The sequence below is a fragment of the Sarcophilus harrisii genome, chromosome 1 (genome assembly GCF_902635505.1).
Source record: "Sarcophilus harrisii chromosome 1, mSarHar1.11, whole genome shotgun sequence".
Taxonomy (NCBI): domain Eukaryota; kingdom Metazoa; phylum Chordata; class Mammalia; order Dasyuromorphia; family Dasyuridae; genus Sarcophilus; species Sarcophilus harrisii.
This window is the reverse complement of record NC_045426.1, coordinates 464921548-464942680: the sequence shown is the minus strand read 5'-3', so window position 1 is coordinate 464942680 and position 21133 is coordinate 464921548. Positions and strand designations below refer to the sequence as shown.

At 33.9% G+C, this 21133-nt stretch overlaps 1 protein-coding gene across 2 annotated transcripts in view; it reads left to right on the top strand.

Moving 5' to 3' along the window:
• LOC100926624 overlaps nt 1–21133 on the top strand; it is a 199215-nt gene that overhangs the window by 138092 nt on the left and 39990 nt on the right. For both annotated transcript variants that reach the window (XR_004230940.1, XR_004230941.1), the window contains exon 8: nt 20165–20330. The gene's annotated coding sequence lies outside the window, so the exon portion shown is untranslated. The remainder of the gene's footprint in view (nt 1–20164; nt 20331–21133) is intronic.

The following is a 21133-nucleotide window of genomic DNA, read 5'->3' as shown; positions in this document are numbered from 1 at the left end:
TATAGAACTGCTTGCCAACTAGGGGAGGGGGTGGAAGGGAGGGAGGGAGGGGAAAAGTCAGAACAGAAGTGAATGCAAGGGATAATGTTGTAAAAAATTAACTAGGCATGGGTTCTGCCAATAAAAAGTTATAATTATTAAAAAAAAAAGAATAGTAGTTTCATGAATGTCAAAGCAATAAACTTACCTCTTATAGCCTCAGAATGAGAGCTTCATATAAAACTGGAGGAATTCATCAGTCATGGTACAACTTAACTGAAGTATGTGGTAATACTTTCTTTTCCTCTTTCAATAAAAGAAAAATTTCTACTCTTCCACAAATTTTGAATTCAAAAGACCAAAGAAAATTACACTTAAAAAAACTCAGGTTCAAGTTATTATTCAATTTTATCTGAGGAAGAACCAAGCACTGGAGGCATCTACTTTTAAAAGAAACTATGAAGGCCTTGATTATTTATCAATGTGGTGTCCCTGTTTGTAGCCTCAAGGAATCCCACTGTTGCCATTTTCATCATAACAGGATGCCTGAGTTCTGTTGCATTCACAGCTAATTGAGTGACTGCACATGAGAACTGCCAGTTAATTTTAAAACAGAGTACTCTAGGGAACACTTTTCACTTCAACTCACATTGACTAAATATATGTTTAACTATACTTTTGAAACTCTACACACCCATCAGAGAAAGAGACCTTGTTTCTAATTGAAGGATACTTTGGGGATCACTAATATTGAATGAATAATTGAAATATCATTAGCTTAGTAGATTGATAAATATCACAAAGTCAAATGTCAAATGAGACTTTTGGAAATTTGAGTGTTTTTTTTTCAACTTTCAAAATGTAAATTAAGTTTAAGATTTTATAGTAAACTTCAAGTGAAAGCATTTCCTGTTGTTGTTTAGTCTTGAACAGAACTCTTCAGTATCTTCAGTATTTGGAGTTTTCTTGGCAAAGATACTGGAGTAGCTTTCCATTTCCTTCTCTAGCTCATTTTACAGATGAGGAAAGTGAAGCAGTTAGTGGCTTGCTCAGGATGTCAAAACTGGGAAGTATATGAAGCCAAATTTGAAGTAGTCTCTCCATTGGAGGTAGTTTCTCTATTGTGTCACCTAGTTACCTGAAAATAACTACTATGGCATTTTAATTTAAGAAGAGATTTTTTTTGTTTGTTTTGGCTTCCTTTTTGGAAAGTATCAAGGTTTCTATTGAATGAGGATTAACAGAGCTATCACTAGGATAGAGCATCTCCACTCTGGTTTTCCACATTTCTGAAGCACACCTTCTCCATAAGAACAATGTTTCTTATCCCTTGTGATTCTCACCTCGTGGTTTTTCCACTGCCCCATGCTGTGCAGCATAATCTGACTTTCCTCCCCTGATGTTTAGCCTCTGCCCCTAAGGTTTCCGTCATGCTATAACTCTCTCCTGGGGCCAGTTCTCTCTTCTCACACAATTGCACCTGTACTTAGACTGTCCTCTGGGCTGCTACAGCCTCCTCCTCTTCCACCATTTTTATTTTGCCTTACTTTCTTTAGATGAAATAACCCCGTATTCAGAGTCTAATAAATACCATGAAGCTAGTCAAAGAATTGGTCATTTATTTTATAACAATGATCAGGCCAAGGTATTATCTTTGTCCTTAATTATAAAATGAAAAGAGGCTTGAATTTTGTCTGATTTGTTCTTTATCTGATGCTTACTTTATCTGCTCTACTTTGTTTTTCAAATACTTTAGTGCTCTATAATGCCCACTGTTGCAAGCAACCAAATGGCCCCATTTCCAATAATGTGACCTTAAAAGTGTTTAATTAGCTTTCTTCCTGCTGCCTACCCTCTCTTTCTGATGCTTTCAGCATGTAACATAAACAGCAGCAAGTTATGAAGACAAGTTGAAAATATGCTATTAAATTCTTTAGATTGGATTTTCTTTAAAAGATCCCAGGTACTGTTCAAGTACCACCAGATGTATGCAGCATATTAGATAGCAGGACATTATTACTTGTAGGAAAGAGTTCCTTTTTTGGATATAGGATGCAGCACAGGCTCTCAGTGATATAGGTACTTTCCTGGCTAAGGCCTTGTGGAATTTAAAATGGACACAACAATTCATTTATTTACAAGGAGATAATAAAATATAGGAATATGAAAGCTGAACCTGGCCAGGGACTCAACCCTGCCATTAACTTGCCACATAGCAGCAAACTTATCCTTTAGTAATTTAAAATAAACTCATTAAGCTCCCTGGACCTCAAATGAGGGAATCATAGGATCTAATATTTGGAGTCGTTAAAAATCATCTAGGCCAACTAGAAAGAAAAACTACTGGAGTCTGTGGCAAGAAAGCCTAGAACTAGAGTATCTCCAGAGTCCCTGTGGCATTCATCTAAAGAGACTGACACAAACATAGGCCCTTCCATTTAAATAAAGGAAGCAACGAAAACTCTGAATTTAAAGAAATAGTTTATTTATATTTAGGAACAAATCCTGAGGAGGATAGAAACCCCAAAACAAGGAGAGCTAATATCTGGAAGATAAAAATACCATGACCTCAGGAACTACTACACAAGTATCTAGAAGAAATAAAAAAATAAAGCATTCACAATGGAGAAGTTAAGAGAGGAAATAATGGCACAGAAAACTGATATCTCAGCATAGACTGTGGAAAACTTCATCTAAGAACTGGAAAGTCCTGAAAATTAGATTGAACAAAAACAATAATGATTACTTAAAAAGACAATGCAAAATATTAAAACAAAAATCAGATCTTGAAAAATGTAAGAAATTTTATTCTAGAAACTTCCTACTTGGAAAAAGAGATCAAGGAGAGACAATGTAAGAAACATGGGACTGTTTGAAAATCATGATCTGAAAGGAAACCTGGATAACTTATTTCAAGAAATTATAAATAAAACTACCCAGAGCTCTTAGAAGTAGAGGAAAGGTGAAAATAGAAATACACCTATTAGTAACTTCCATAAAGAAACCCCAAACTAAAAAATAACATATTCCTGGAATATCATAGCTCAAATCCAGAGTTTCCAAGTCAAACAAACAAACACTACAAAAATCAATTAACATAGAACACAACAATAAAGTTTACAAAAGAATTATAACTTGTCACTAAGAAAAAGAAGAGCTTATAATGAGATAATTATTCTGAGATAATGACAACAAAGGATAATCTATCTGAAACAAAAAAACTATAATTCTAGAAGGGAAAAATGAACCTATAATAGAATAGCTTATTTTATAATATTATTGATACTTAATTTCAGAAATAAGTAGAAATTTTGAAATGAAAATTCAGAAACCAAGAGAAACAAAGACATTTATTTATTTGAGATTAAGTTCTTTACATGTCAGTAGGTGGATAAGGAATCAATATCTTTTGAGAGCATCATAACCTCTAAGAGTGATAAAGGTAAAAATAACAAGTCTGTAAGTACTTTTATTCTCTTTTAATAGCCTTTGGGGGAAAAAAAAAAAGAAAGGAAAAGGAGAAATCTGGGGATAATTCTGAGAAATCAAGGAGAAAGTTGATTAAAATCACTATTATATATGCATATTTTAGAGTTCATGAGACAAAAAAATATATTCATGAAAAAGGGCGTAGATAAGGAAATATTGACCACAATTACATATGTATCCCCCTACTTACACACACACATACACACACACACACACACACACACACACTCATACACATACACAGACAAGGAGAGAGAGAGAGAGGGATTTCCCATAAAAACATATTGAATTGATAAGAAAAATGGAATGAGGGATAAAAAAGAATCTAGAAAGAAATGATACATGAGAAAATAATTATAACTGAAACAAATTTTAATGTGAAAGGAAGGAATTTTAAGTGAAGATTAAAAGGAAAAGAAAAATGTAAAAAACTGGGGGCAGGGAAAGGAAAAATAGAATTACTTCTTTTTTTTGAGGGAGAAATGGTTTATTTCAACTATAAGATACTAAGTGTCTAGCAAACTTTCTATTACCATCTTCTTACTTCTGAAGGAATCAAACAGTGTGAAAGTACAAAGAGCTCAGGTTGGAGAGAAATACAGGAGTTGTGAATCATATTTGTGGTGTGAATATTAAGGGAATGGATTCATCCATAAAATGGAGGAGGCTAGTAGAACAGTTTAGAAAACAGAATCCAACAATATGTTTAAAAGAAGAACAATTAAAAAACAAAGACTCATAAAGAAAACAAGGAGTCGGAGGAAAAATATCATGTTTTAATTGAACAAAAAAATCGGGTGAACGGTCTTAATTTCAGATAAGGCTAAAGTAAATATAGACATGATAAAAAGAGATAAACAAGTAAAATGAATTTTGCTTAAAGTTGCAGAAGAAAGTGGATAGTGGATATCCTCTCTTTTCTCAGTTTCTCTCTCTCTCTCTCTCTCTCTCTCTCTCTCTCTCCCTCACACACACACACACACACACACACACACGTGTAAGTGATATACATAGAATATGTGTGTATATCTATACCCCAAAGTATATAATCTAAATGTTTAAAGAAAACGTTTAACAAATTCGACATAGAAACAGACAATAACGTATTATACTTCATTTAGACCTAGAATCTAATTAAAAGATAAAATGAGAATAAGCACTTCGATAAGTTAGAAAAATTAGAGATAATAATTTTTTATTATTAAATGAGAAAAGAAAAAAATATATTCTATATATGTACATGGTACCATCACAAATTGACTGTACATTGAAGTATAAAGAACTTCATAAATATCCATCTATCTATCTATGAAGTTTTCTGTGCCCCAATATACAGTCAATTTTTAAAAGAGATAGCATATCTCTTTCAGGATATGTGTAAATGAGGTGTATGGAGTGTTCAAGGAGGGGTAGGACCTATTCTGAAGGCTAGCTGAGCCTTTTTCAGGGTTGCTTGTCCACCTTTGGTATCTTACCTGGCACTTAATTCTCATTTGTGCCTCCAAGAAGTTGTAGCATTTATAGTTGCCACATTCTGATAAAACAGCTTAGCAGATAGATGAATCCAATTTGAGGGTAGCCAGTGGCTCTCAGACCCATAGATGAATTAAGGAAGTGTTTACTCAAAACATGTGAATACATCCTCCATTGGAATGGATAGATGAGAATAATCTGTTCCAAAGGTCATGAAGGTTGATGAAACAGGCACAGAGGATAGCTTAAATCTTGTTCTGACAACAGAGACATCAAGGTCATCCACTATATCCTGAATCAATTAAATTATTTTGACTTTTCTTGCTACTGGACTTCAATGACTCAAAGAAAGAGTAAAACTGATGACTGTACAACTCAGCTTCATTTAAATCCAACTCACAAATCAAGATGTTACCTTATCATATCATTGGTTCTTTGAAAACAAAGGACAGACAATAATAATATTTATGTGTTTGTGTATATATATATGCATATATTATATATAAATGTGTATATATGTACATACATGTATACATATATATCATATGTGTATATATGTATATAATCAGGAAAATATCATTTACCAAATAGAATGAAATTCAAATTACATAAATAAAGGTTTCTTAGAAAATTGTAATTCCAGACTAAGTAAGATCATTCTAAAGATTGGTGTTCAAAAACCCAAGCATATGAAAAAAATGTTAAAATTCTCCAACATGAAAGTTATGAGGCAATAATAAAAATTTCTAAAATTAATCTAACATATAAAAATTAAATAGAAAAACAAAAGGTCAAAAATCTCAAAAGTAATAATGGGAAAAAATGGGAATGGGAATGAAATGAATCTGTAAGTACTAAATCTCAAACTCTTCTATATTGTAATAAAAGAGTACAAGTGAAAAAGAGAAATTTTTCAGTGGAACAGATTAACCCAAATACCTCCATTACTGGGGAAATAATGCACTATTTGACAAAATTTCTGAAAAAACAGAGAGAAGTCTGATAGAAATTAAATTTAATCCAATGCATCAAACTATGTACTGACATAAGCTCCAGATGAATACAGAGATACATGAAGAATTATATCATAAGCTAACTAAAGAAATAAAGAAGAAATTAACTCTTGGATTTAGGATTAGGGGAATCAATAGAAAGTATAAAGTGATAAAGTACAATAATTTTGGCTTTATAAAAATTTTAAAAATTAAACAAATCTAATATAGTAAGAATTTGGAAGAAAAACAGGTAATTAGGAAAAATAAATCTTTGCAACAAGTTTCCTTAACAAAGGTCTCATTTCTAAGATATATGAGGAACTGATTCAAATTTAATATATTAAGAACTTCCCTTTTAGGGAAATGAACAGAGGTAAAATTTAACCTACCTAACAATCTAGGCAGTTTAGTTCAGGATTGCCTGTGTTAGAGGTAAATAACAGATAAGCAATAACTGTAACATAGAATAGAATATAAACAGAAAAGAGTTATAGATGACATGGTGAATCTAAGGAAAAATCATTTCTGACAGAGAAAGAGAAATATAATAATTGTTTCATTAAAGGAGCATATTTTAAAAAATCAAAACAAAACTTTTAGGTTTCATTTATGGGCTTCAGTTTTAGATAGAAAATCTAATGCAATGGCTTTTAGTCTCAAGAATTTATCAAGGAATGATAAAAAACAAAATGTTATTCTTTCATTTTTTCCAACTCAACAACAAAACAAAAAACTTTACATTGTTTCTGTTTCATACCTATTTAGTTAGGTAGCTATCCGTTTAATGGGAGCAAACTGTTTACAGAATAATCTTACTCCTCTTTCCATAACTGCTCTGTTATATTCTGTCCCTTGAGATTTTCTAATTTTATAGAGAAGTACAGCTGTTTTAAAGAAAACAGTATACTTTTCCAAGAATTATAAAGGTTGAAAACTTTATAATCAGAGTTGTAATTTTGTACTCAGGAAGAGATAACTAGATTTTTTCCCCCCCAAATCTCTCTATAGGCAATTAATCTCTGAATACTCAGACACCATAGGAGAGTTTTTTTTCCCTTAGATGTTGATAAGTTTCTTTCCTGTTGCCTCTCAATCACGTCTATCCTATTGCCATTTCTGTCTAAAATGCTAAGAATCATTAAAGGCCAAAAGAAGGAGGGCAGGCTAGAAGGATGACAGCTCAGAAAATTTAAGCACCATGCTGTTATAGGGGTTAGGGATGTTCTTGATGTTGGCATTTTTATAGCTCAGATGGAAGACCTACCAGGTAAAATACAGACTAAAAATACAACTCTAAAGCAGAGTGATTTTAATACTTTTAGTCTTAGGAGTGTTTGTGTCTTTCCATTGTCCTTCTAACTATTGCTTTAAATCAAGATAGATAGGCTTCCATAAACAAGTGATGCTACCCCGAAGATATATGTTTTTAAAGTAGGAAAATTTTTATCAAAAGAAGAGAGTTTTTGAGTTAAATGAAATAATTTGTTAATAATGTCTCTCATTCTCTAGCTTAATGGCATCAAATGAGACGATGCAACCTTTTACAAAACCCATGGAGATATATTTTTTTCTCAGGTAGACAAGACAGGCACCTTTTTTTGCAATAAACAACAGAACACCTACAGTACAGTGAGATGTACAAAATGTATAATTCATCCAAATGAGAGTGCTCTGAAATAAATAAATGACAGCTTCTTTATGAATCTATTTTTCTTTTTATTTGAATGGAAATTTCTTTCCAGTGAAAAATTGGTATTGTTAAGGAACAAAAAGTTTAAGTTCAACTCATTCCACCCAAAATGGAGTTCTCTTTCAATTTTTCAAATTGTTGGGACATTATAAAAGCTATAATATCAATCTGATATTTCATAGTCCCTTTCTGAAAGAGAAGTCTCCACACAGATCTTCTCTAATGGAATATCCTTAATAATCCATCCTTTTAAGGCCACATATATACTAGAAAATTTCATTCTTCCCCCATTCCAAAAAAAGTCTCTATATTTTCAATCACCCATCATGTACTATGACTTTTTGATCATAAAACTGCAACCTTTGACTGAGTCAGGGACTTCCTATAATTTAGAAGTTGGAAGACCCAAATTGGTTCAACAAATTAATTCAATAACATGCCAGTCTAGCCATCTTAATTCCAACTATTAGAGTATATTGAGAGAGAGCGAGAGAAAGAGAGAGAGGAAAGAGAGAGGAAAGAGAGAGAGAGAGAGAGAGAGAGAGAGAGAGAGAGAGAGAAAGAGAAAGAGAAAGAGAAAAGGAGGGAGGGAGAGGGAGAGAGGAGAGAGGAGAGAGATAGAAAATGCTTTTGATTTCCATTAGAGAAATTTAATCAACTGTTTTGCAGTCCATTTTAAAGTCCCATTTGCACAGTCAAATTAGGATTGAATAAATTTCTGACTAAAATTGCAGTGACAAGAAAATATGACCTTGTATAATTTAAGACATGCACTGTGTACATGAGTCATTTTCTCTGTATTAACAGACACTTGGGGTGGTAAACAACTTGACAGTGAATGCTGGAAAGCATTTGCTGTATTAGCTTTGATAAGGAGGGAAAAATGATGTTTGTGCTTTTGCAACAGATTTAAACAAAGGAAATAGCACAGGAAAAAAAGTTTTCCTGCCTTGTCTTCTCTGAGGTCTATGGTCAGTTTTAAACATTGCTCTTTTGGAGCATCATACCCACATGAAATAGAGGGTGATAATAAATATCCTACCTACTTGAAAAATACGACAACATTCAATTCACAGTGACATAGGGCTATCATATAGTGACACAGTATCATTACAATTGAGTGGTAGCAGTCCTGAATTCTTATTTCTTTTGCCTTGTTAAACAAATGACATAGTGAATTTCCTTATAGCCAAATAATGAATATAGGCCATCTTCATTTTAGTTACTTAAGGAATCAGACATGAATCTTTTTTTATTATTATTATTTTTTAAATCATTATAACTTTTTATTGACAGAACCCATGCCTGGATAATTTTTTACAACATTATCCTTGTACTCACTTCTGTTCTGACCTTTCCCCTCCCTCTCTCCACCCCCTCCCTCAGATATCAAGCAGTCCTATACATGTTAAATATGTCACAGTATATCCTAGATAGAATATATGTGTGCAGAACCAAACAGTTCTCTTGTTGCACAGGAAGAATTGGATTCAGAAGGTAAAAATAACCCGGAAAGAAAAGCAAAAAGGCAAACAGTTTGCATTCATTTCCCAGTGTTCTTTCTTTGGGTGTAGCTGCTTCTGTCCATTAGAATTAGGTCTTCTCTTTGTTGAAGAAATCCATTTCCATCAGAATACATCCTCATACAGTACTGTTGTTAAAGTGTATAATGATCTCCTGGTTCTGCTCATTTCACTTAGCATCAATTTATGTAAGTCTCACCAATCCTCTGTATTCATCTTGCTGGTCATTTCCAAACAATATTTTCCTTTCTATCCAAGTTACCAAATTTTTCCAATTGATGGGAATCCATTTTTTCCAGTTTCTAACTAAAGAGGGCTGCAAAACATTATGGCCCTACATATCCCTTTCCTTCTTTAGTATTCCTTGGGGTATAAAGCCCAAATACCTTTTAAAGTATGCGTTTGATAACTTTTAATAATTGTTGTTTCAGAATGGTTGCATTGTCCAAACCCCAAATAATGCATCAGTGTCCCAGTTTTCCGCATCCCCTCCAACATTCACCATTATTTTTTCTGTCATTTAGCCAATCTGAGAGGTGTGAGTTATTCAGAGTTGTCTAAATTTTATTTTCTGATCAAAGTGATTTGGAAATTTTTTCATATAATGGAAAATTTTCAATTTCATCATTTGAAATTTCTTCATATCCTTTGACCATTTATGAATTGGAGAATGGCTTGATTTCTTTTAAATTAGAATCAATTTTCTATATTTTGGAAATATTTTATAGAACCTTTAACTATGAAAATGTTTTCCCCAATTTGTTGCTTCCCTTCTTCTTGTTTTTGATTAGTTTTGTTTGTTTTTAAATGATAGTAAATTTTTCTATTTTGTGATCAATAATGATTCTAGTTCTCTTTGTCCAAATTTCTTCCTCCTCCACAAGTCTGAGAATAAACTTCCTTGTTCCTCCAATTTATAATCTTGTTCTTATGCCTAAATCTGGTTTTGATCTTATCTTGGATACGGTGTTAAGTTTCCATGCCTTCTCCCATACTAATTTCCGTTTTCCCAAAGGGTTTTTTTTAAATTGAATTTTTCCCCAAAAGTTGATCTTTGTGTTTCAAAAACTAGATTCTATAGTTGATATTTTGTCTTGGCCAACTTTTCCACTGATCAACTAATTGTTTCTTAATCCAAATGGTTTTGGTAACTTTTATAATATATTTTTATATCAGTGGCCAATTTTATTTTTTTTTTCATTAATTCCCTTGAGATTCTCGACATTTTGTTCTTCCATATTAATTTTGTTTTTATTTTTGCTAGATAATTAAAATATTTTCTTGGGAGTCTGATTGGTATAGCACTAAATAAATAGATTAGTTTACAGAGTATTGCCATCTTTATTATATTTGCTCGGCCTATCCAAGAACACTTAATATTTTTCCAATTATTTAAATCTGACTTTATTTGTGTGGAAAGTTTTTTGTAATTTTGCTCATATAATTCCTGACTTTCCTTTGGTAGATAGAGTCCCAAATATTTTATGCTATTGACAGTTATTTTGAATGGAATTTCTCTTTGTATCTCTTGCTGTTGGATTTTGTTGGTGATGTATAAAAATGCTGAGGATTTATGTGGATTTATTTTGTATCCTGCCATTTTGCTAAAGTTATGAATTATTTCTAATAGCTTTTTAGTAGAATCTCTGGGGTTCTCTAAGTATACCATCATACCATCTGCAAAGAGTGATAGTTTGGTTTCCTCATTACCTACACTAATTCCTTTAATCTCTTTTTCAGCTCTTATTGCCAAGGCTAGTGTTTCTAGTACAATATTCAATGATAATGGTGATAGTGGGCAACCTTGCTTCACTCCAGATCTTACTGAGAAAGGTTCCAGTTTTTCCCCATTGCATATGATGCTTACTGACGGTTTTAAATATATGCTCCTGACTATTTTAAGGAAAAGTTCATTTATTCCTATCCGCTCAAGTGTTTTTATTAAGAATGGATGTTGGATTTTATCAATGCTTTTTCTGCATCTATTGAGATGATCATATGATTTTTGTTGATTTGGGTATTGATATAGTCAGTTACATTAATAGTTTTCCTAATATTGAAGCAGCCCTGCATTCCTGGTATAAATCTTACTTGGTCATAGTGTATTATCCTAGGGATAATTTTCTGTAACCTTTTTGGTAGTATTTTACTTAAGATTTTAGCATCGATATTCATTAGGGAGATTGGTCTATAATTTTCTTTCTCCGTTTTCAACCTACCTGGTTTAGGTATCAGTACCATGTCTGTGTCATAAAAGAAATTTGGTAGGACTCCTTCAAACCATATTTTTTCAAGTAGTTTATATAGCATTGGAGTTAATCGTTCTTTAAATGTTTGGTAGAATTCACATGTAAATCCATCTGGTCTGGGGGATTTTTTCTTAGGGAGTTGGTTAATAGCTTGTTCTATTTCTTTTTCTAAAATGGGACTGTTTAGTCCATTTACTTATTCCTCTGTTAATCTGGGCAAGCTATATTTTTGAAGGTATTCTTCCATTTCATTTAAGTTGTCGAATTTATTGGCATAAAGTTGGGCAAAGTAACTCCTAATTATTGCTCTAATTTCCTCTTTGTTCATGGCGAGTTCTCCCTTTTCATTTTTAAGACTAATAATTTGATTTTCATCTTTCCTTTTTAAAATCAGGTCTGTCTATTTTGTTGTTTTTTTTCATAGAACCAACTCAGTTTTATTAATTAGTTCAATAATTTTTTTTATTACTTTCAATTTTATTGATCTCTCCTTTTTTTTTTAGAATTTCAAGTTTAGTTTTTGACTGGGGTTTTTTAATTTTTTTCTTTTTCTAGCAATTTTAGTTGCAAGCCCAATTCATTGACCTTCTCTTTCTCTATTTTATGTAACTAGGCCTCTAGAGATAAGAAATTTCCTCTTATTACCACTTTGGCTGCATCCCACACATTTTGGTATGATGTTTCATTATTGTCATTTTCTTGGGTGAAGTTATTAATTATGTCTATGATTTGCTGTTTCACCCAATCATTCTTTAGTATGAGATTATTTGGTTTCCAATTATTTTTTGGTCTATTTTCCCCTGGTTTTTTGTTAAATGCAATTTTCATTGCATTGTGGTCTGAAAAGGATGCATTTACTATTTCTGCCTTACTGCATTTGAGTTTGAGATTTTTAAGTCTTAATATATGGTCAATTTATGTATAGGTTCCATGAACTGCTGAGAAGAAAGTGTACTCCTTTCTGTCTCCATTTAGTTTTCTTCAGAGATCTATCATATCTAACTTTTCTAGTATTCTATTTACCTCTTTGACTTCTTTCTTATTTATTTTGTGGTTTGATTTATCTAATTCTGAGAGTGCCAGGTTGAGCTCTCCCACTATTATAGTTTTGCTGTCTATTTCTTCTTGCAGCTCTCTTAAATTCTCTTTTAGGAATTTAGATGCTGCACCACTTCGTGCATATATGTTTAATATTGATATTGCTTCATTATCTTTGGTACCCTCTAGCAAGATATAGTGCCCTTCCTTATCTCTTTTAATTAGATCAATTTTTGCTTTTGCTTGATCTGAGATCAGGATGGCTACCCTGCTTTTTTTGACTTTACCTGAAGCCTAGTAGCTTCTGCTCCAGTTTTTTGCCTTTACTCTGTATGTATTTTCCTGCTTCAGGTGTGTTTCCTATAAACAACATATTGTAGGATTCTGGCTTTTAATCCATTCTGCTAACCACTTCCTCTTTATGGGGGAGTTTACCCCATTCACATTTATGGTTAAAATTACCAATTCTGTATTACTTGCCATCTTGTTAATCCCTGTTTATGCTTTTCTCTCTTCCTTCCTCCTTATTCCCCCTCCCCAGTATTAAACTAATGAGTACAACTTGCTTCTCACAGCCCTCCCTTTTTCCTCCCCACCCCCACCTTAGAGTTCCTCCCCTTATCCTACTCCTTTACCTCACAATTTCTGTATTCCCTTCCGCTTAGCTTATTTCTTCCCTTTTCACTTTCCCCTTCCCACTTTTCAATGAGTTCAGAGAAGCTTCACCATAAATTGATTATGTCTAAAATTTTTCTCTTTAAGCCAATTCTGATGGCAGTAAGATATACACTATATTCATCCCCCTCCATTCTTTCTCTCAGATGTAATAGGTTTCCTTTGCCTCTTCATGAGATGTAGTTCCCACACTTTACTCTTTTTCTGGTACAATTTCCTTTCTACCTCTAGTATCTAGAATAAAGTATACATGTATTCTTTATATATCTTTATAGCAGAGATATAGTTCCCAAGATTTCTTTTTACCTTTTTAGGTTTCTCTTGAGTTCTATATTTGTAGATCAAATTTTTTGTTAAGTCCTGTTTTTTTCACCAAAAATAGGTGAAATTTGCTTATTTCATTGAATCCATCTTCTTCTCTGGAAAAAGATGCTCATTCTGGCTGGGTAAATTATTTTTGGTTGCATACGGAGTTCCTCAGCCTTTCGGAATACCATATTCCAGGCCCTTCGATCTTTTCATGTGGATGCTGCAAGATCCTGGGTAATCCTTATTGTGGATCCTCTATATTTCAATTGTTTTTTTCTAGCCACTTGCAGTATTTTTTTCCTTCATCTGATAGTTCTGGCATTTGGCCACTATATTTCTTGGTGTTTTGATTTTAGGATCCCTTTCAGTAGTGATCAATGAATTCTTTCAATGTCTATTTTGCCCTCTGTTTCTATGACTTCTGGGCAGTTGTCTTTGATAATTTCCTGGAAAATAGTGTCCAGGCTCTTTTTTTCATCATATTTTTCCGGGAGTCCAATAATTCTCAGACTGTCTCTCCTAGATCTATTTTCTAGGTCTGTTGTTTTCCCAAGAAGATATTTGACATTTTTCTATTGTTTCATTTTTTTGGTTTTGCTTGGCTGATTTTTGTTGTCTCTTCGAGTCATTCAATTCCATTTGTTCAATTCTGATTTTCAATGAAGTATTTTCTTTTTCTAATTGTCAAATTGCATTTTTAAGTGAGTTGTTTTGTTCTATGGATTTTTTTTCCATTTCACCAATTTTATTTTTTAGAGAGAAATTTTCTTTTTCCAACTCACTAATTCTATTTTTCAAGGATTTGATTTCTTTATCCACTCTGTCTTTAAATGAGTGGGATGACTTCTCCAGACTCTCTTGCCAAGCCTCCCTTTCCTTTTCCCATTTTTCTTCTAGCTCTCTTGTGAGAGCCTTTTTAATTTCTTCTATGAGATTCATCTCGGCTAAGGAACAGATGATCTCCTCCTTTGGGGATTCACCTGGAGACAGTCTGTTTTTAGTCTCCTCAGGGTTTAGAGTCTGCTCTCTATCGGTATATAAGCTATCAATAGTTAAGGTCTGTTTAAATTTTTTGCTCATTTTGTCAGAGAAGAATCAAAGAAGACAAACTAGCAAAGAAAAAAAACCCCAAATGGAATCTGCCTTTTTTGGAGGTGGGGGTGAGGGGGTGGGTGGTGTTACCAAGCTTCCTCTACAGATTGCTGGGGGAGAAGGGGAGCAGCAGTGAGGCACTACCAGGACAGCAAGAGACTCCAGCTGTTTGGGGTTGTATTCTTCACTCCAGGTGTTTTTAGCTTCTCTGCCTGTCTACTGGCTTGCTTCCAGGGCAAAGTAGCCACACTGTGGTAAAGTTCTCCTCGCAGAGACTGCTGAGATCACACCCTACTCCCCCTCCGGTCTGCTCCTGTGAGCTGCCTGCCCTCAGGCCTGCATGTCCCATCTAAAACCATCCCTGTCCTCAAGCAAAAACAGACCTTTCTTGGCGAATTTCAAGGATGTCTTCTCTTGGTAATTATTTGTGGGTTTTTTTTTCAGTCAAGCACTAATTCTGAGGCTTGTCATGAATCAAATTCTGAGAGAAAATGTGGAACCTAAGCAGATGTGTGCCTCCTCTCTGCCATCTTGGCCGGAATTCCATCAGACATGAATCTAATGGAATAACTGCTCAGTGATGAGCATTGACATTCTATTGGAACAATCTCATGGCTGATGCTACCATCTGTGATGAATTCCTCAGTTAAAGCCACTTGGCTGTCACAAAAGGCTCCTCTTGGCTGGAAAAATAATTATTAAGAAACACAAATAAGCCATGTAAAACAACAAGGTCATGGCATTTAAAGTAGGAAGGGATCATAGAATTCATATTTTCCAACATATATTTATATGGGAATCACCTCTAAAATATGGCTGAATAGGGGCTATTTAACTCTAACTTTAAAACATCAAATAAGGGTCCACTCACTGCTTTTTTATTTTGTTTCCCTTTTCAACAATCCCATTTGCTAAGGTTTTCCTTAGAATGAATTAAAAATCTGAATTTCTTGATACTGCCAATTTCTACTACTTCTGCCCTGAAGTACTAAGCAGAACAAATTAATCCCTTTTCTACCTGAAAACTCCTTAATAATAATAATAGTAATTCTAGTAATAACAAAACAGCAGCAATATTAATTTAAATTATATAGCACTTATTATGTGCCAACCACTGTGCTGTTTCACAATTATCTCATTTGATCCTCACAGCCACTGTGACAGATGGGTGTAATTGTCTCATTTTACAGATGAGGAAACTGAGAAGGCAGTGACTGGTTAAGTGATTTGCCCAGGGTAACACAGCTAGTCAAATGTCTTGAGGATTTTAATTCAGGCCTTCCTGCTTCCAGACCCACTGCTCTGTCCATTGAGCAACCTGGCTGCCAAATCTTCTATCCTCTTGGCTCACTTGTGTCCCCCCATCCCACACCTCTTACTTCCTCACTCATCATTTACCAGTCCTCTCACAATCTTTGTTATCTTCCAAAAATAGTTGGATTTACAAAAATGATTACTAAAATATGGAACTTAAAGGTTTTAAATATGTGAAATTACATTCACAGGACAATAGACTGCTACTATTGAATGAGAAGTATTCATTATGATTTTCTAATAGTATATCTTCCCTTATCAATGGGACTTCAGTTAAACATTTAAAGTGATAATGGTCTATATATCATCCTTGTTGTTGTTATTCAGTCATTTCAGGTGTGTCTTTGTGCCTTAATTGAAGCTTTCTTGTATACTGTAGCAGTTTGCCATTTCCTTCTCCAGCTCATTATACAGATTGGGAAACTGAGGCAAACAAGGTTACATTACTTATGCAGGATCATCTTCCTGACTACAGGCCCTGCTCTAACTATGGGCATAACCTCACTGCCCATACATTAGCTACATCCTCTATTAAACAATGGCAGTCAGAGCCTATATCTGACATAGATGGAGTAAACTGCCTTCATGGTGTGGTTTGAAATGCCCTAGAAACTAAATTCAAATATTTTCCCTGAAAGTCTGCTGCCAGATCTGAGGGTCTACTATTATTTGTTATTTGTTAGTTTCCAATCTCTGGGAAGCAGTTAAGGATGAGGTGATGAGGTTAGGCATCTAAATCAAATTTGGTAGAAAAAGGGGGAAAATGAGGGCTAGATTCTATATTATCTTCTGGAGATCAGGCTTTTTTTTTTATTATTATTATAGCTTATTAGTGTGTCCTAAGTTATTTCTCATGCTTTATTTGACTAACTTCCTAAAAAAAACTGACTTCTTTTTCCTGTGTTCTGATTTTGGTTTAGCAACATGATTTGGATGTGTTTCTGATTTCACTTAGATTCTATTTACCACATCTATTTCACCTCCAAAGCCTTGTCTTCACATATCTGATCCTTCCTTGTTACCCCTAACTTAACTTCTAATCAGTTTGTTTAATAATTTAGCTTAATATCCTTAGCTCTGGACTAGACTCTGACACTGATTAACCCCAGTTGAGCAGCTCAGCAGGAAGGGCTGGGGCCCCTTTTCTAAGTTTTTTTAATGTTAAAAGAAAAAAAAAAACTTCATTAGTCAGTTTAAAAATCTTAGTAATAATTAATATAGTCCAAAGGTACTTAGTAAGGTAGTTTGAAAACTTGGGCCCTACAGCTCTGCTGCTAATCGTCTATGTGACATTGGACAAGCTACTATTTTCTCTCTGATGTTCAACTTTCCTTAAAATTCTTACACTATGAATCTATTTAACTCCCTAATTTCTATCCTGCAGACAGTTACTAGGAGGGCATTTGAGGGAATGAGATACATGAAAGATAAATTTACAAGAAGGAGGAATCGCTCCCAAGTTAAGACTGTAAGGGGAAGGAGAAGTTCTAGTCAAACCAGGGGCAGCATAATGTCACTGAATGAATGAAAAGAGAGCAAAAAGGGTGATGAGAAATATGTTGAAATGGAGAGTGGAAAGTTATTAAAGTCTATGTTGGCAATTACTTCCAATTAATAAGAAAGAAAATTATGGTGGGAGGTGGGGATGCAAACTGATTCAGCTTAGAAAGACTTAGACAACTATGCAGGATTATAGCACCCTCCTGTTACCATGTATATTGCCACAGAAAAATCTGGTTCCTGCCATCATGTTGATGGCAACATGATAGTCTTGGGAGATATTATTTCTCTTTTGTTCTTGAAAAGGACCATGACATCAAGTAGGTGATGGTGTGAAGTGCAAGTGAGTTGGATTTAAATAAGGGAGATATATGTGAAATCACTTGTCTCACTTTCCCCTCCAGAGCCATCTGAGTTCACTGGCTAGATGGAGATATTGCTTATATATATAGGGTCATTGAACTAAACAGTGATATAGTTGAAAAGATGCTGGATGTATAGTAAGAGATTGTTGTTGTTGTTCACTCATTTCAGTGGTGTCCAACTCTTTGTAACCTCACTAGGGGTTTTCTCTGGTAATCTGTAACCTTGCTGACATACAAAATTAGCATGTAGCATATCTTTTTAAGGATCTTTTCTCAAAAAAGGCCCCTTCTTCCACCTTGTTAAGTGTGAGCTGATTAGGAACTTTGCCCACTTGCTAAATGTCACAATAAATCTACAGCCTCTGACTTAACAATATTTTGACCCTGTGAATTCATTCTGACTCCCTTCATAACTTCTTGCACCTCATCATCTAGTGCAAGAGTTTGCCATTTACAGATGAAGAACTGAGGCAAATAGTTAAGTGATTTGCCCAGGATCACACAGATAATAAATGTCTGAAGTTTTCCTGACTTGAGGTTCAGCACCTCCTGCACTATGGCACCACCCAGTTCCCTACAGTCAAAGGACCTTGATTCCAATCCCAGACTGGTCATTTGCTTCCAATGTGAACAGTGGCAAGTAACTTTAATTCTCTACACTGCACCTATAAAATGAAGAGTTTAGAATGAATGTTCTCTAAAATAAATAGTCTCTAAGGCTCCTTTCAGCTCTCCATGTAAGATGCTTTTGTATATAAGAAGTAATGCCGTGGCTGACAGAGTACATCCAGCCTCCACTTACTCCATCCACAAGCTGAAACTAAATCCTCCAGTCAGCTGTATGCTAACTACTCAATCAACTAAGACTGAAGAACTTGTTAGCTCCTCCCAAAGTAACAAAGACCTGAGAACTCTCCTGTCAGTGTTTTTAGTCAGTATTGGTATTTTACTTAGTTTCCTGAAGTTTTCAAGTAAAATCATAGATTTAACCAGGGAGGATCCTCAGAGGCCATTTCATCCAATTCCCTCACTTTAAAGGAGAGGAAACTGAGAACCAGGGAAATTAAATGATTTGCCAAACAGCACACTGGAATATAAGCACACAAAGACAAGATTTAAACTCCAGCATATTGACTTTTGAGCTATTTTTCAACATATCATGTTATCTCCCTAAAGCAATAATATAGTTTGGGTTAGTTTTGTTTTGGAAGATAGAAAGTATTTGTGCTGAATTTTTCATTTTGTCCTGCTGTTCAATAACTTCTCATATTGTATTTTTTTTTACTTCCTGACTTTTAATCATATTTTTATATTTTCATTTTTAAAATTTAATTTCAATCTTGTGGTATTCTTTCCTTTTTAGTCCTCTTAACTGGAATCCCCTCCTTGTTTTTTGTGTTTTCAATCTTTCCACCTACCCAGACCTCAAGAAAAGGTTCATTCCCTCCAGAAATTTTCTCTGATAATTTGATAATTATTTCTGGCCTTAGCATCCTTCCCAGAACACTTGCATATTTAGTTTGTACTTCATTAATTTACATTTGTATAGACAGATTGTCCTACAAGTCTTTGTGCAATTACAAGTTAAATGCACAGACCTTTGAGATACCTTGTATTTTTTTCTTAAAAATATTTAGTCTTCTTCTTACATTTTATTTTATTTGTTTGTCTACTTTGGGTCACTACAATCTCACCTACAAATTAGATGATAAACCCCTAGAAATTAAGATTGCTTTATATAAATATTTATTTGTGTATGCATATGTGTGTTTTCTCTTTCCTTCACTCATTAAACTTCAAAATCCTTTGAAGAAAATAGGATTTCTTTTACTCATAGTAAAGAACAGAAATCTGAAAGAACTGAGTTCAAATCCTACTCATATCTGACCTTGGGCAAATCTCTTAGTTTCAGCCTCAGTTGCCTCATCTGTAAAATTAGAAAAATAGAACCTACAACACAGGATTATTGTGAAAATCAAATTAAATGAGATAACTCTACAAAAACACTTTGTAAACCTTGAAGCACTGTATAAATGTTATTAGTCTGTATATTAATCTGTAAGCTTGCTGACTTACACAACTAACATAGCATACCTTTTTTAGGGTCTTTTCTCATAAAAGATCCCACTTTCAAACTTGTTAAGTGTAAGTTCATTAGAAACTTTGTCCCCTTGTTAAGTATCACAATAAAGATATGGCCTTTGACTTAAAAACCTTTTGACTGTGAATTTATTTGGACGATTCCCCTTCGTGATTTGTACTGTGTCTTGCACAATCTTTTTACCTTTTGGTTCATGTTGGGAACTTCTTTTGGTGAAACTCACTCTACCAACATAGGAAATTAGTTTATCTGTAATTTTTCCAGAAGAAATTACAGTAGCACTAATCAATTAAAGGATAGTCACTTAACATGCTTTTATTAAGTGCTTACTATGCACCAGATCTCTGACTTTTAGGTTCTTTCATTTATTAGAGGAGACAATATACAAACGACCATGTCTATACAAGATTGTTAGAGGGTAAATAGAAGGCAAATTCCTGAAGAAGAGGACTCTGGAAGAAGCAAGTATGGGAAGCCAAATCTAAATCTGGGCCAGGTCTTTATCAACTATGCTATGCTGCCTCTCATCTTCATCATGGTAAGTAGGTATTTTTAAAATGTTCATTGAATCAAACTGATTAGGCTTCCACTATCTTTTAAGTTGACTACACTGATTAGCACCAATTCATACATATATTGGCTGTTTATTTACTGACTGAGTAACTTTACATTTCAGGACTTTAACTTAAGACCAGTTTCTCTGAGGGAGAAGTGACTTAAATGTTTTTAAATTAGAGGAGAGACTGCTATTTTACAAGATTCTTGATAGAAACAGTTACATAGCTTTGGTGACAACATTCCCTTGGATTTTTAAAATAATAACACCTTCAATGATTTGTTTGCAGCTTTACTCTGAGAAACTTAAAACATTTCAGGTAAATAGAAAGAAAATGAAGGATTACACGAGATGATATTTGTAAAGCATTTATAATGTGTTTAGGATTCAGCACCAAATGCTGAGATTGATTTTCAGGCACCAAATGTTGGGGTTCAGTCATGTGAAGAATTCACGATGGCCATTCTCTTTGACAAAAAGTAGTTCTATTTAGAAGAAGAGGTTACAGACAAAATGAAGAAATATAATAGATACCAGAAATGGCAAATATGAATTAGATTTGGGAGAGCTACCAAGAAAAAGAGTTTGGAAGAATTCATTAAAGGAATATGACTGGAGATGGCCTTGAATGCAAATGGATACTTTGGTCTTTTTAAGCTAAGGTCTTCATCAGGTCACAGTTTGACTGAGGTTGCGCCCATTCAGTGATTAAGACTAGGTAGCAATTGAGGAAAAGAATCTCCTTTTTTTTTTTTTTTTTTTTTTTTCCTTTCTTTATTTCGATT